Below are 14,888 nucleotides of genomic sequence, written 5' to 3' on the forward strand. Positions count from 1 at the left end.
GGTGTTCTGCAGGCATTCACCCACCACAACCCAACCTCCTTGGCCATCACTGGCCATACCCACACCCATCCCCAAGCCAAAAACGTCCATATTGATCACTGGAGATCGCTTGAGGGGAACAGTTCAACTCCAGAACAATGGCAGACATCGTTGTTTTGGGAGATTTTCTTCTCCCAGAACGAAGCTTTGGTTTGAGGAGAGCAGGAGTATTCCACGATTCAAACCAAACCAAAATAAGGAAGGGTTAAAGAACCAGACAGAAACTATTTGCTTTGACCTCCTGTTGACCGGGATCATTTTTTCCTCTGAAATTTTGGTTCAGCCACCCAGTCGAAAAATACCTCCTGTCCCAGCCTGGCCACTCTGTGGGTTTCAGCCTGGCCCCATTTAATGCACGGATTGTGGCAAGGGTGGACGCATGCTCACTGCCAACCCTGCATGGGGGAGGAATCAATCAGAGGGCTGAGAGAAGCCTGATTTGTTGGAATAAAAGCAAGACTTTGTTGTTTGCTTCGTTGTGCTGCCGATACAGCATTCATAAAAGCAGTGCTGGAGGCCAGCGGTGAAAAATAAAGCAATCTTTGCCCATGAAGAGCAAATGTTTACCTTGCACTCTGCAAGCTGACTCTGGGTGATCTCAGGTGGTTTAATAACACTGAAAGGGGCTTTTGTGCTTCCTTGTGTGACGGAAGATGAGCTGCAGGGGTTGTCAGACCTGTGTGCCGTCCCTTGGAATTGTCCATTGGGGTCTTGGCCAGCACTTCTGAGGAGGATCCTCATTCCCCCTTGGGTCTCACCAGCTCTTTGCTGTGGACTTTGGTTCCTCCTACTCTTTACAAGTTGATCCCCAAAATCTATCCTGCACAACTGGCATTCAGTTTGCCATCTTCAGGCTGGATGGGGCTCTGAGCACTGATGGAGCCGTGGGTGATCTGTGGGCAGTGAGACCAGATGGCCTCTAGGTCCCTTCCAACTCAAACCATTCTATCATTCTATGTTTACCTCCTTCCATGTCTCCCCTCTTGGACACCCTGTGGACTTTCTGCTGGTTTTCATCCTTCCAGCGACAATTTTCACCCTGCATTTAGTGCAGGCTGCTCTGAAGAACCATTGCAAAACAGTGCTTCCTTGGTCTACTTCCACATTTAATCTTCGGGATAGACTTCTAATTTCAAGAAGCATCCCCATTGCTCTGTAATTCCCCTTTCTGCTGTTGATTTCTGCAGCAGGAGCCTTTTGTTTTTCCTTCACTGCAAGTATTCTATAGTCAACAAACTTCCTCTGCTATATCCGTACTGCTAACCACAGCCAGGAGAGAGCTTAGCCCATGGCAGCTCAAACCCACCAGGACAACACTCAAGCACGGTCTGCCCAGTGGGTTGGACACACAGATGTCCTCTCCAAGGATGGAGATCTTCTCCAAGGTAAATGATGATAGGACAGGAGATGATGGCCTCCAGTTGTGTCAGGGGAGGGTCAGGTTGGATATTAGAAGCAATTTGCTCTCCAAAGAGCGTTTGGGCACTGGCACGAGCTGATCAGAGGGGTGAGGAGTCACCATCCCTGGGGGTCTACTGGAACCATGGAGACGTGGCACTGAGGAACTCGGTCAGTGGGCATGGTGGGGTGTGTTGGGGTTGGATGTGGGGACCTTCGAGGTCTTTTCCAACCTTCATGATTCTTTCGTTCTATGATTTCAAGACCCGAGAGCTTTAAAGAAGGCACCATCTACAGAAAGGCATTTTCTACAGGTAAAAGCTCACAGCATCTTGCAGCAGACCCACTTGGTGGACCAGCTCCACCGCTGACTGTCCCAAGGAGAGAGGAGAAATGATGGTGACTCAACTGCAGAAGTTATTGCAGAAAACGTCCTTTTTTTTCCAGCTATACTGTGGTCCTGATTACCTCCAGCCAAGGGGATCTTACCTACATCTTTCCAGGGTAGGGCTGGGGGAAATAGCAGGAACCTGGTCATCCTGGGGGACATTCCCCCCATACACAAGGCTCTATGACAACCAGTTGTCCTTCAGAAAGTCAAGAGACCTGGGGCTGACAGGAAACAAATGGGGGTTTGAAGCAGAACTGTTCTATGGACATCTCCAGCAAGAGGATCAGGTTTTTGCCCAGGGGAGACAATGTGGTCACTCTGCCTGGGAATGATGATGCCCCCTGGCCATCTCCTCCAGGAACAACCCCTCGGGACAGGCAGTGACTTTCCTGACACTTAACCTCAGTCTAGTTAGTCTGAGGGGAGTGTTTGTTCTGGCTTTGCTCTCAACAGCTGGCCAAGGGCCTGGGCATTGACTTTGCAGCCTGAACACTGGAGAGACTCAAGGCAGACTTTTGTAGCACAACAAATGCTGTGCCCTGAGCCCATCCATCACCTTTTGGCTGCTCAGGTCTTGGCAGAAGCATCACATGCCTGGTTGCTCCAGGAGAAGGGGAAAGTGATACTAAGGACCAGCGTCCTTGACTCCTAGAGGTCCAGGACTCACTGAGTTTTGCTTGGTGGCCTATCTGAACCACTATCATAGAATCATAGAATCATACAGTGGTTTAGGATGGAAGGGACCCCAAGGATCATCAAGTTCCCACCCCCCTGCCATAGGCAGGGCCACCAACCTTCACATTTAATACTAGACCTGGCTGCCCAGGACCCCATCCAGCCATGCCAGGTTATGGCCCTTTTTCTCAAGAAAGGTTGAGATCTGTCTGAGTTGGGCACCCTGGATAACAGAGCAGAGAGAAATAGCAGTGTGTGCCACTACTGCAGCCTCGTGCTGGTTTTGGGCCAAACTGGACTTTTTGACACTCTGTGTTGTGGGCTCATGCCTTACGCAGCACCCCAAAAACCCTTTTCTGGTGCAAAAAAGTAATGTTACAGGAAGCTCAGACACCACTGGTGCAGAGCCAGCCCTGTTCTTCTTGTGTTTAACCATGGTGGGTAATGGATGGGGACGTCACCGTCCTCCCCTAAATATCCCTCTCTGCCATCAACCTTTCTCTTCATGTTGTTCCTTCCGGCCTGAGGTTTGGAGTGCAATTCAGAGAGAAAGCAAAAATGGAAATCCCCCAGGGCACAGAGGGAAGGAGGATGGGAAGCAGCTGGTTTCTGTGCTGGTGGCAGCATTGATTGTGGGCCAGGCAGATGGGGGGCACGGAGACACCAAGTCCAGGGCACGGTGACCTCGTAAGCAATGTTTTGCCAGGCTCTGCTCCTCAGATGGGGCCTTGGTAGATGGAGATTGGAAAAGGGCTGAAGGGATGTGCCTGAGGCTGTAGGGTTGCAGTTGGGTTAAGATCCTGGCTGCCCAACCTGTCATCTTCCTCCTTATGGGCAAGACCACGGACTTTGGACATGGAAGAAGACAACAAGGGTCGTGGGGTGTATCTGGCAGGAATAGTGGGTGGGTAACCACTGCCTTGTAGGAATGCCCATCCCAGGGCATGGGGTAGATGTAGGTTGTATCCAGGGCGTTCTCTGAGGTCCGAGAGTCAGTGCTCCCTGCCATGGAGGGATAATTTGGGCTCCAGCCCCTTCCTCTTTCACTTGCTGATGGGAACATCCCTGAGCTCCTCACGTTCCTCCAGCTCTGACCAGAAGGAGCGACAGGCTCCCACCCAGAGAAATTCCTCTACATGCTCATTGGTGTCATGGATTTTTAGAAAAGCCTCCATCAGGACTCTGCAAAATCAAATACGTACGCCTCTAAGAACGCCAGAGCCCTTGTAAATACTCTGTTATTCAATTGTTACCATTTATATTCTCAACACAGGCTTTTCCCAGCATTTCTTAGGCATCCCTTTTCCCCATGTGGTCCAGAAACCTGAAGCCTCAGGAACCAGCACTTCCCAGTCTGGAACTGGGAGGAGTCCACCAAATCCAGCAGCTCCTCCCCACACGCTCGATGGATGCTTGTTGGTAGAGCTGCTGATGGAGCTCCTTGGTGGGCACAGTGGGGATTCCTTGCTCTCCTCTGAGCATCACATCCCAAATGCAAACACATGGAAATGTCTCATGACATCCCCACAAGCTCCAGTGTGAGATGCAGCAGCTAGCAGCACACTGACACTCAGCTAAAAGAATCCATTCAATCCGGCAGGGAAGAAGATGAGGAGAAGTCCTAGGAAACATCACAAGTTCACCTTTTGGGACCTGGCTAGGAGCACATAGCAGGGTTTTTGTGCTCCTGTTATTATTTCCTTGCTGCCCTCCAATCTCTCATCCCTTTCTTGACCCCATAGGACACATCCTTCACATCCCCAGGCTTGGCCCAAAGCCCCCTTCACCCTACATATGGGCTGAATAAATCCTCCTCAGGGCAGCAGGAAAGAACAAATATTTGGCTCTGCATGTGTTTCTTTTTTATTATTATTATTATTTTATTTTCACGTGCATTATTTCTAAGGAACCATCACAGACCGTGGGAGGTCACTGTAATTCAGCAGCAGACAGCTAAAAGCTCTGCATAATCTCAGACCTTGTCCCCACAGTATTTAGAAATCGCTGGGTGATGCCCTTTGAGCTCTTTCACAAACAAAACTCAACGCCGGGAGAACGGATAAACCACTGATCCAAAGGGAAAGGGATGCAGGCACATCCGTGAGGACAACTGGACCCAGGAAGCAAAGAGCAGTGCTAAAACTGAAGTGATGGGGTGGGGGGAAAGAAGCATTTGCAGCCCCTCGCACCACGCAGAGGAATATGAGCTTGGCACTGGGTGGTCAACACCGACGTATCAAGCACAGAGCAGCCCAGTCTGAACGCTTCATGCCCAATTCCCAACAGCTCCTACTGGACCGTGGTGCTGATGGATGCCTGCTTGGACATAGCAGTGATCTGTTACCTCAAGGATGCGAAGGGCAGCAGCAGAGTAAAGCAAACTATCTGAATGCACATGATTTTGGACCTTGGTGGTGCAGCCCAGGGTCGCCCAGCCCCATTGCAAATGGAACATTTCCCTGCTCTGCAGCCCGATGGCCGTCCTCCAGCACCTTATCTCAGAGGGTTCCTGTGCCCCTCACAGCCCTTACCTCCCTCCAAACGTGCTCCTCATGCTCATAAACTGTGAGTACATCCCATCCCTACCGGCTGGTTTTGCAGGCTGGGTGAGCACAGCAGCATGAAAGGAGTATTTGGGGCTGTAAATTGGTTTTATGCATTCTTCCTCCTTTCTTTCACTTCTTTTCTTCATTTGCCCCCTCACTTCTCCTCTCTTTTTTTTTATTGTGGAAATTCACATCATGGCCTCAGTCTCTCTGTCTCTGCTTATCTGCAGTGGGACAGAGGGGCCAGATGCCCCCCAAGGCACTGAGCAGAGAGGCTGCAGAGGCAAAGCACAGCCTGGAGCCTGCCCCTGTTTGGGCTGAATTATCACTGATTAGAGCTGCTCAAGGCCCCAAGAAAGCTGACTTCAATGCAACAGCAACAAGGGTGCAGGATGGGAGCCATCTGCCCGTGGCTGCTGGGCACTCGGTGCCTGTCCCACTCCCTTCTTCTCCCCAAGTCCATGGTGCCATTGGGATGATGCCCATTTGGGACAAAAGAAGGATGATGCCCGTTTGGGACAAGAGACAGGATGGAAAGCATCTGCCCCTTCATCCAGCAAATCCCTCTGCAACCAAGCAGTGGTTCTCCAGCCTGTCATTTCGCTTGGTTTTTACCCAAACCAGCTGCTATCTTGGCTCCACCAGCTCCCAAATTCAGGGATTACCCCAGTCCAAACATTGGTGGCCATCAATACCAGTGTCCATAGAGGTGCCGTAGCCTGGGGAGCAGCTATTTAAAGCAAAGCAGGATGAGATGCATTTCTGTGCTGAGCACGGATCCGTGCATCACGCCCACCATTCCAGCTCCAGCTTCATCCTCATCCTCATTCTGAGGGATGTGGTCAGTGGGCATGGAGGGGGTGGGTTGAGGGTTGAGGTTGGGGATCTCAGTGTTCTTTGCCAACGTTAATGATTCCACGATTCCATTGTTTCCTATGAGTGCAAGTGGTTCTCAGTGAACGTTCTCCACAACAGCAGTTATGGGAATTGGAGCCTAATGCCCATGAAATCCTCAAGTTTGGCATTTTGTACCAAATACATTGACTGAGATGCCAGCGATGTGGCTGATGCCCCCTCCCTGGAGACTTTCAAGGGGAGACTGGATCAGGCTCTGGGCAACCTGATCTAGCTGTGGTGTCCCTGTGCATTGCAAGGGAGTTGGACTGGATGGCCTTCAAAGGTTCCTTCCAACTCTAAGCATTCTATGATTCTATGATTCTATGCTCAGCCTGGCTTGGCACACCCCTGGAAAAGTAAGGATCTACCCCCTCTGGGCATAGATAGTTCTCCTCGCCATCTGTAGAAAACAGTTTAAAACTAAAAGGGGAAATTTAGGTTAGATTTAGAAGGAAATTCTTTACTCACAGGGCAGGGAGGCCCTGGTGCTGCTGCCCTGAGCTGTGCATACCCCACTCCTGGAGGTGCCCAAGGCCATGGATGGGGTCCTGAGCACCCCAGGCTGGTAGGGGGGCACTCAGCCCGTAGCAGGGTGTTGTAAAAACATGATTTCAAGGTCTGTTCCAACCTAAGTCATTCAATGATTCTATGATAATATGATAAAATATTTCTCAAGACATCGCTCCAATGCATTTGGACTCATCAGTACAAAATCAGTCATCTAGGAAGGGACGGCCAACTCTTGCAGATCCTCAGGCTCTCCTTCTGAAGGGATGCAATGCTTCCAGGTGTTCCTCACCCCAAGCTGTGCCTGTGCTCCCATTCCCAAGCAGAGCAGGTGAAGCAGTCACCGTGCCCTGATGGTTCTCCATACGCAGACCTCTCATTCTCTCAGGCTGGATGTGACTCTGGGCAGCCTGGTCTGCTGGTTGGAGACCCTGCACATAGCAGGGGGGTTGAAACTAAATGGTCACCGTGGTCCTTTTCAACCCAGGCCATTCTGTGATTCTATGATTCACCCCGAAGCATGACGTCCCCACCAGCTGTGCTGACATCTGGGCTTTGCTCTCCTGCAGGAGCGCTCATGTCAGAGGACAGAAGTTCATCCACTTCAGGCAGAGCATTTCTCTCTGATCTGGTGACAAACACGTGGTGCTCCTCCTCCGCAGCACATCTGGGGAGGGAGGAGGGGGATGAGCTCACTGTGTCACCGCAGGGTCACCATGTGGGGCGAAGGGACCCTTCGTGCCATCCCTGATGGGCGCTGTGGGTAAGAGAAAGCCCCACGCCAGGGCTTCCAAGAGATTGGCATTAGCAGCAAGCACAGCTGATGTCCCTTGAGGGAGTTTGTCTCCTGAATTAATCTGCCAGCCACTCGGTCCTAACTCGCCATCATTTGGGATTGTTTCATCCCACAGAGTCGTGGTTTCTGAGAGTCCCTTGGGCAAAGGAGAAGCTGCAGATCAGGTGGCAGGAAGCAGAACTAGGTGCTGACTTTTATTCAGTTCCTTGTAGATGGGAGGAGAAATAAAGTGTGTGTGAGGGATGGGTGCCAACCCCAGGTCTAGGATTTGCACATCTGTAAAGGCAAGGCAACGAGAGACTGCTTCTTTCCTGCCTGCTAAATAGGAGGTCACACACACAGACTGTTGACAAGGTTTAGAAACCACCACTAAAGGAAGGAATTAGGAACAAGCTCCAGCAGGGTGACGTGGAGCAGGGTAACCAGGGCTGTGCTGAGTTGGGTTTTGAGCATCTCCAAGGATGGAGGCCACACAACCTCAGGAGCCAACTTCAACTACCCTTTCAGTAACAAAATATTTTCCTTGTGTTTGAACAGAATTTCTTGCCCCATGGCCCCACTCCGAAGAGTTAGACACTGCTGTCTTTATTCCCACCCCATCAGGCATTTATGGAAGTCAAAGAGATCCCCTTGAGCCTTTTTATCTGCAGGGTGAACACTTCCAGTTCCCCATTTCTCCTAATACTGAAGATGCCCCAATCTTATCATCATCCATCCAGCCCTGTACAGGACTCAGTTATGGCCATGTCTCTTGAAGACTTGACTACTGGTGTTGCTCAAGCCTGGGTAGGGGGTCAAGAAGGGATCTCCCCTCTGGATTTGGCCTTGGAAAGCTGAGCTGGGATCTTGGGCAGTCTCAGCCCATCTGATCTCCAGCCATAATGCTTGGCTGGATGGTTGGACTTGGTGATCTTAGTAGCCTTTTCCAGCATTAATGTTTTGATGATTCTATGGCTGATTGTGTTCTGGGCAGGTTATGATGGATGGAAGCAGTTGGGTTTTCCATTGCTTTTGTATATGAATGTTGATGGAACTCACCAAAAGGCAATGTTCTGCAGTAGGTTTCAAAGCAAATTTTAAGAGCCATAAACACAGACTGCCCAGCAACCTAGAGGAGGAAAGAGGGAAATAACCAGTAGGAAGGACAGTTCTACTGTTTAAAAGTTCCTGAATAACTTCTATTACAAAAAAAAAGAATAGCCAACTGTTGCTCATTTCACTTAGAAATAGACTCTCGTACGGTTGGGACAGAGCTGTGCTGCCCCATGCCAGGACAGGAGAGATGTGTGGAGGAAGGACTTTCCCAGACCTGTCAAAGTTTTCACCTGCTCCAGCTATCTTTAGGTGAGAGATCCATCCAATCTCTTTTTCCAGGACCACATGGATTTTAATGCTGAGAAATTTCCAAAGCTCTGAGGCTCTGCTTCTGTGCTTGCCTTGGAGCAAGGCCACAGTGTGAGTCACCAGACGCTTGCAGTTTGTTTAGTACACCAGTTTGGGCTCTATTGAATTTCTAGGAGGGAATTTAGCCCAAAATCCCAATCAATAAACTGTCAAGGAGGAGGAAAAGGAAGAAGAGGAGGAAAAACCAGTCAGTTCAGTGGTTCATGTTGCCATGAGCCATTTCTCATTGTCTGCAGTGTGAATATATCCTCCTTACATCACAACCCCATGATCTACATGGCAGTCTCACAAGCTGTGTGGACATAATTGTCTTTTCCAAGCCCTGCGTGGTGCCTACAGATTTACTGTGGATGTAAAGGAGGGATGCAGTCCATTGGAGACGCCTGCTTAGAAAACATCCAGAGAAGTCATTGATGTGTTGACTCCTGGACCATAGGATGCCCCAGAAATACCAGAGACCTGTTGAGTAGTCACCCAGGGCCCCTCTTGCAGGACCTGAAGAGGCCTACAAGGAAGCTGGGGAGGGACTTTTGATCTGGGCAGGTGGAGGCAGGATGAGGAGAAATGACTTCCAACTGGAGGAGGGTAGGTTTAGAGCAGGGATTGGGAGGAAATGCTTTCCTGTGAGGGTGGTGAGACAGTGGTCCAGGTTGCCCAGCCAGGCTGTGATGCCCCATCCCTGGAAGCACTGAAGGCCAGGCTGGATGGGGCTGTGAGCAACCTGGGCTATGGGAGGTGTCCCTGCCTGCAGCAGGGGGCTGGGAGTGGGTGAGCTTCAAGGTCCCTTCCAACCCAAACCATTCTGTGATACCATGACATACAGGTGCATAAGTAGAAAGTGATGGTGACAATAAGGAAACCCCCCTGAGAGCTCATGGTTTGGATGTGATGAGATGGAAGAAGCTCTGTAGGTGAAATGAATGAGAAAGATTATTTTGAAGGTTTTTACATGAGTCTTTAATTCAGTGTTATCTTCTGGACGGTGGTCTGGTGGTCGAGGCAGGAAGGCTGTCAGTCTCATTGCTCCTAAACTTCCATGCTTGGTCCAGTAATTCCAGTGCCAGCAGCTGCAGTGGGGCCAGGGCTCAGCAAAGCAGTATGAAATGTTGGGGTGTGGGCAGGGGGATTTTTGGGAGCTTTCCTGATCCTCTAGGAGCACGACAAGCTGCAGCCTGTGTCCCCAGGGCTGTATTGGAGGCATGGAGAGCAGATGGAGAGCTGAGGACAGGCGCGTGTCCTCCTCTGGTTCCATCTTGGAGCGGATGCCCTTCTGCAAGGCAAAGGAGAGGGAAGGAAGAAAGGAGCAGCCTCCTGCCCTCTTCCCTGTGCTGCCCTCCCCTGCACAGCCCTGCTCACCAGGTTGCTGCTCTGAAAATGGTTTCCTTGGCCATTTGGGTCACCAATGCCACGTTGACACAGGCTCTGCGTTCTGCAGGACTGGTGGCAACACCTGGAGTGGGGCCAGGACTCAGCAAAGCAGAACCAAATGTTGGGGTGAGGGCAGGGAGATTTTTGGGAGCTTCCCTGATCCTGTAGGAGCACAGCGGGCTCCAGTTTGGAGCTGACTTATCTTTTCTGTAGGACACCCTTTTGTAGAGCTGAGCTGCATCACGTTGGGTCATCTGGTGCCATTTTTGGGGGGGCTGTCCATCTGCAAGGCAGAGGGGAAGGAAGGAAGAAGCCAGCAGCTCCTGCTCTCTTCCCTGTGCTGCCCTCCCCTGCACAGCCCTGCTCACCGGGTTGCTGCTCTGAAAATGGTTTCCTTGGCCATTTGGGTCACCAGTGCCATGTTGACACAGGCACTGAGGTCTCCAGGTCCGGTGCCAGCACCTGGAGTGGGGTCAGGACTCAGCAAAGCAGCACCAAATGTTGGGGTGAGGGCAGGGGGATTTTTGGTAGCCTCCTTGCAGCTATAGGAGCACAGCGGTCTCCAGTTTGGAGCTGACTTATCTTTTTTGTAGGACACCCATTTGGAGGGCTGAGCTGAGACTCTTTTAATCATCTGGTGCCATTTTTGGCGGGGCTGTCCATCTGCAAGGCAGAGGGAAAGGAAGGCAGAAAGGAGCAGCCTCCTGCCCTGCTGCCCTGTGCTGCCCTCCCCTGCACAGCCCTGCTCACCGGGTTGCTGTCCCCAGGGCTGTGAGGAAAGGCCACTGCAGTCAGCAGGTCCGGTGCCAGCACCTGGAGTGGGGTCAGGACTGAGCACAGCAGCCCCCAACATTGGGGCAGGGCAAGGGAAAGCATGGGGAGCTGGCAGAGTCCCGCAGGAGCGAGGCGGGCTGCAGTTTGGGAGCGACTTATCTGTGGTGGGGGTGAGCACAGGAGCGTCTCGCCGTCCTGCTGTGTCCCTGTCCCCGTGTGTGGCTGTGAGGCAGAGGAGGAGCGGCCCCATCCATCGCCATGGGCTGCTCCTGCCCGCCACAGCCCTGGCTCCCTCGGTCCTGGGCGGCGCTCTGGGGCTGGCACTGCCCTTGTGCTCAGCATTCCGGGCTGCTGTGACACCAAGCTGGCTCTGGAACGCAGCCCCCCCAGCGTGGTGCTCTTGTGACATGGCTGTGCCGGCTGCAGGGGGCTTCCTGGAGCTGCTGGCTGCCCCTGGCAACGTGGCCGTGCCATAGCAGGGCTGGTGCTGCCTGGCCTGGGGCTGCTGCCTTGCGCCGTCCGTCTAATAAATGATGCGTTGTTCATCGCTGAGTGTCTGATGGTGCTTTGGCCGTGGCAGCATGAGCGTCACTGCGCGGTGTGTGAGAAGAGGAAGGCCATCTTTGGCATCCAGCTTTGCCATGTAACCGGGGGGCTTGGATTGCAAGCAGCCAGGGAGGGGATCCTCAGTGCATCCCGCTTTGAGGCTGGTGATGGGAATGGATGGTGTGGGCCTGAGCTGGCTGCCAGGGCAGTAAGAGAGCAGCAAAGGTGCAGGATAAGAGAAGTGCAGTAGGGAAATGTGCCTCAGTGGGAGCCCAACTCAAATGCCTGCAGACGAATGCACAGAGCATGGGGAAGGAGCCACAAGTGTGTCAGGTGTGTGTGTGCCTACAGGGCTGTGATGTCAGTGGCATCACTGGGATGTGGTGGGATGGCTGTCATGAGTGGAGTGCAGGAATGGAGCAGGCTGCTGGCGGACCTTATGGCGGCCTTCCAGGACCTGAAGGGGACCTACAGAAAAGCTGGGCAGGGACTTTTGATCTGGGCAGGTGGAGGCAGGATGAGGAGAAATGACTTCCAACTGGAGGAGGGTAGGTTTAGAGTAGGGATTGGGAGGAAATGCTTTCCCGTGAGGGTGGTGAGACAGTGGGCCAGGTTGCCCAGCCAGGCTGTGGATGCCCAGTCCCTGGAAGCACTGAAGGCCAGGCTGGATGGGGCTGTGAGCAAGCTGGGCTATGGGAGGTGTCCCTGCCTGCAGCAGGGGGTTGGGAGTGGGTGAGCTTCAAGGTCCCTTCCAACCCAAACCTTTCTGTGATTCCATGATTCTACTGTCATGTCCCTCCACCAGCCTTCCTGGAATCACAGCTTCTCGTACACTGTCCTCGTTATTTTTCTGGTTTTATTTTAATCCTCTTTGTTATTGTTCAGCTTCCCTTCAAGTCAGTGTTTCTAAGGATCCAAGAATAGAGAATCACATCAGATAATAACAGGAAGGAAAAGGGAATGCCTAGGATTACTGGACGCATTAAATTAAATCTGTTTCACAAGTCTATCACCAAAGGCTCTTCCCCTGGCCACAGTGTTCAGCTCTGGAAAGATGAAGGGGAGGAAGAAGAGTGATGCAAAAGGAGAGCTTTGGAGTCATTTCCCAGACTGGGCACCATGGTGAAGCTCATAGTCATATATTGCCACAATTGGCGTTGCCTGAATGCTTGGCCTGGTGGTATCTGTGGTGTCTGAGGGCAGCTGGGGTTCCTGGCACGGAGCCTCCAGCCCACTCCATACCCAGGATGGAGTCATCGCCGTGATTTACCATCACCACGCTGCCCTGCTTTCTTCCATTCCCCCTCGTAAAGAAAACGACTTTCTGTTGATCATAAATCTGGCTGGTTTATCCCTAAAGTTTATGTTAGAGCAGCTTCCACCCTGCTGAGATCAGTTAAATGGGAACAGCATACAGGAGCCCACCAGCAGCCTGCAGAAAGAGCTCCCAAGTGCTTGAGGGTTTTCCAGCAGCCTGGCTCTGGGTCTGAGCTGTCTGTCAGTGCCCACGGGGCACAAAAGTGCGACACAACGCAGTGTGCTGTGCAAGGACGTGGTGTGATCATAGAATCGTAGAATCATAGAATCACCAAGGTTGGAAAAGACCTAAAAGATCACCCAGTCCAACCGTTCACCTATTCCCAATAGCTCCTACTAAACCATGTCCCTCAACACAACATCCAGTCTTTCCTTGAACACCCAATGTGACAAGCAGTGCAGTGCAGGGCGTTGACATGGAACGCCGTGCAACGCCACGGCACAGCACAGCAGGACGTGCAGTGAAATGATGTGCAGCAAAATGCAGTGCAAGGAAATGCAGCGCGATGGCGTGGCGTGCTGTGACGTGCAATGCAGTGGAATGCCATGCAACGGGATGAAATGCAGTGACATGCAGTGCAAGGGCAGGAGATGATGCAGCATGCAGTTAGGTGTGGTGCTGTGAAATGGCACGGCGTGCAATGGCATGCAACGAACTGAAATGCAGCACAAGGATGCAACATGCTGTGTCATGCAATGAAATGAAATGCAACGGCGTAATATTGATGACCTGATGAGGGCATTGAGTAAGTTTGCAGATGACACCAAGCTGGGAGGTGGTGTTGATCTGCCTGAGGGTAGGGAGGCCCTGCAGAGGGATCTGGACAGGCTGGACTGCTGGGCTGAGGTGAATGGGATGAGATTTAACAAGGCCAAGTGCTGGGTCCTGCACTTTGGCCACAACAACCCCATGCAGCGTTACAGGCTTGGGGATGAGTGGCTGTGAGTGTGAAGAAGAGAAGGACCTGGGGGTGTTGGTTGGTGCTCGGCTGAACACGAGCCAACAGTGTGCTCAGGTGGCCAAGAGGGCCAACGGCATCCTGGCCTGCATTAGAAATGGTGTGGCCAGCAGAGCAGGGAGGTGAGCACACCCTGTACTCAGCTCTGCTGAGGCCGCACCTCGAGTGCTGGGTTCAGTTTTGGGCTCCTCACTGCAGGAAAGATGTTGAGGCCCTGCAGTGTGCAGAGAAGGGCAGCGAAATGGTGAGGGGTGTGGAGCACAGGGCTGCTGAGGAGCGGCTGAGGGAGCTGGGATTGGTGAGGGTGAGAAGAGGAGCTGAGGGGAGACCTGACTGCACTCTGCAACTGCATGGAGGGAGGCTGTAGGGAAGAGGGATTTGGCCTCTTCTCCCAGGCAATGAGCAGGACACAGGGCAATGGCTGCAAGTTGTACCAGAGGAGGTTTAGGGTGGATATAATGAAGAACTTCTTCTCTCTGAGGGTGGTCAGGCACTGCAACGGCTGCACAGGGAGGTGGTGGAGTCGCCGTCCCAGGCAGCGTTCAAGAGGCATCTGGATGAGAAGCTGCGTGATGATTTAGTGCTGGTGGTGGCAGTGGTGAGGAGGAGACGGTTGGACCAGATGATCTTACAGGTCGTTTCCAACCTTGTGATTCCATGATTCCATGATTCTATGATTCTATGACATGCTATGATGTGCAATGAAATGCAGCGTTGTGCAGTGACGCAGCATGCAGTGCCCTGCAGCGCGGTGCGATGCGTTGCAATGACACGGCACGAAATAAAATGCAATCAAAAGGAAACAAACAAACAAAAAACGTATCTGTGGGAAGAAGGATGAAAGTAAGGCACATTAGAGAGGCTGATATCTTCACGATAGCAGCTGCGACGTGCAGCAGTGCTGCTGTGAGCCGGGCCACCCACTGCTGCTCGTGCTGCCTGCCGACACACACAGGGAACAAGCTGATCTCGTTCACCACCAAGTTCCCCTCCTCCCCCCATCGCCACTGCCTCTGTGTTTGTGCAACACATCCCAACCGGGACGGACCTGCTTCAGCATTTTTGGCTTGGGCAGGTCTGGGGTTGGCTGCTCCAAGAGCTTTTCTTGCAGCAGATGGGGCTGCAGCCTCCATGTGAGAGTCCTGGTGCAATTTCCAAGCTGGAAAAACAGAGCTTTCACCCCTGTGTGCAGTGGGGGAAACTGAGGCATGGGTTGTTCCTGTCCCATGTGGGCACCAGGACCCACAAGATGAGGAGGTGTTCCCCCCCCC

This window comes from Centrocercus urophasianus, unplaced genomic scaffold (assembly GCF_019232065.1).
Source record: "Centrocercus urophasianus isolate 14NV4802_14NV808 unplaced genomic scaffold, USGS_Curo_1.0 seq_545, whole genome shotgun sequence".
Lineage (NCBI taxonomy): Eukaryota > Metazoa > Chordata > Aves > Galliformes > Phasianidae > Centrocercus > Centrocercus urophasianus.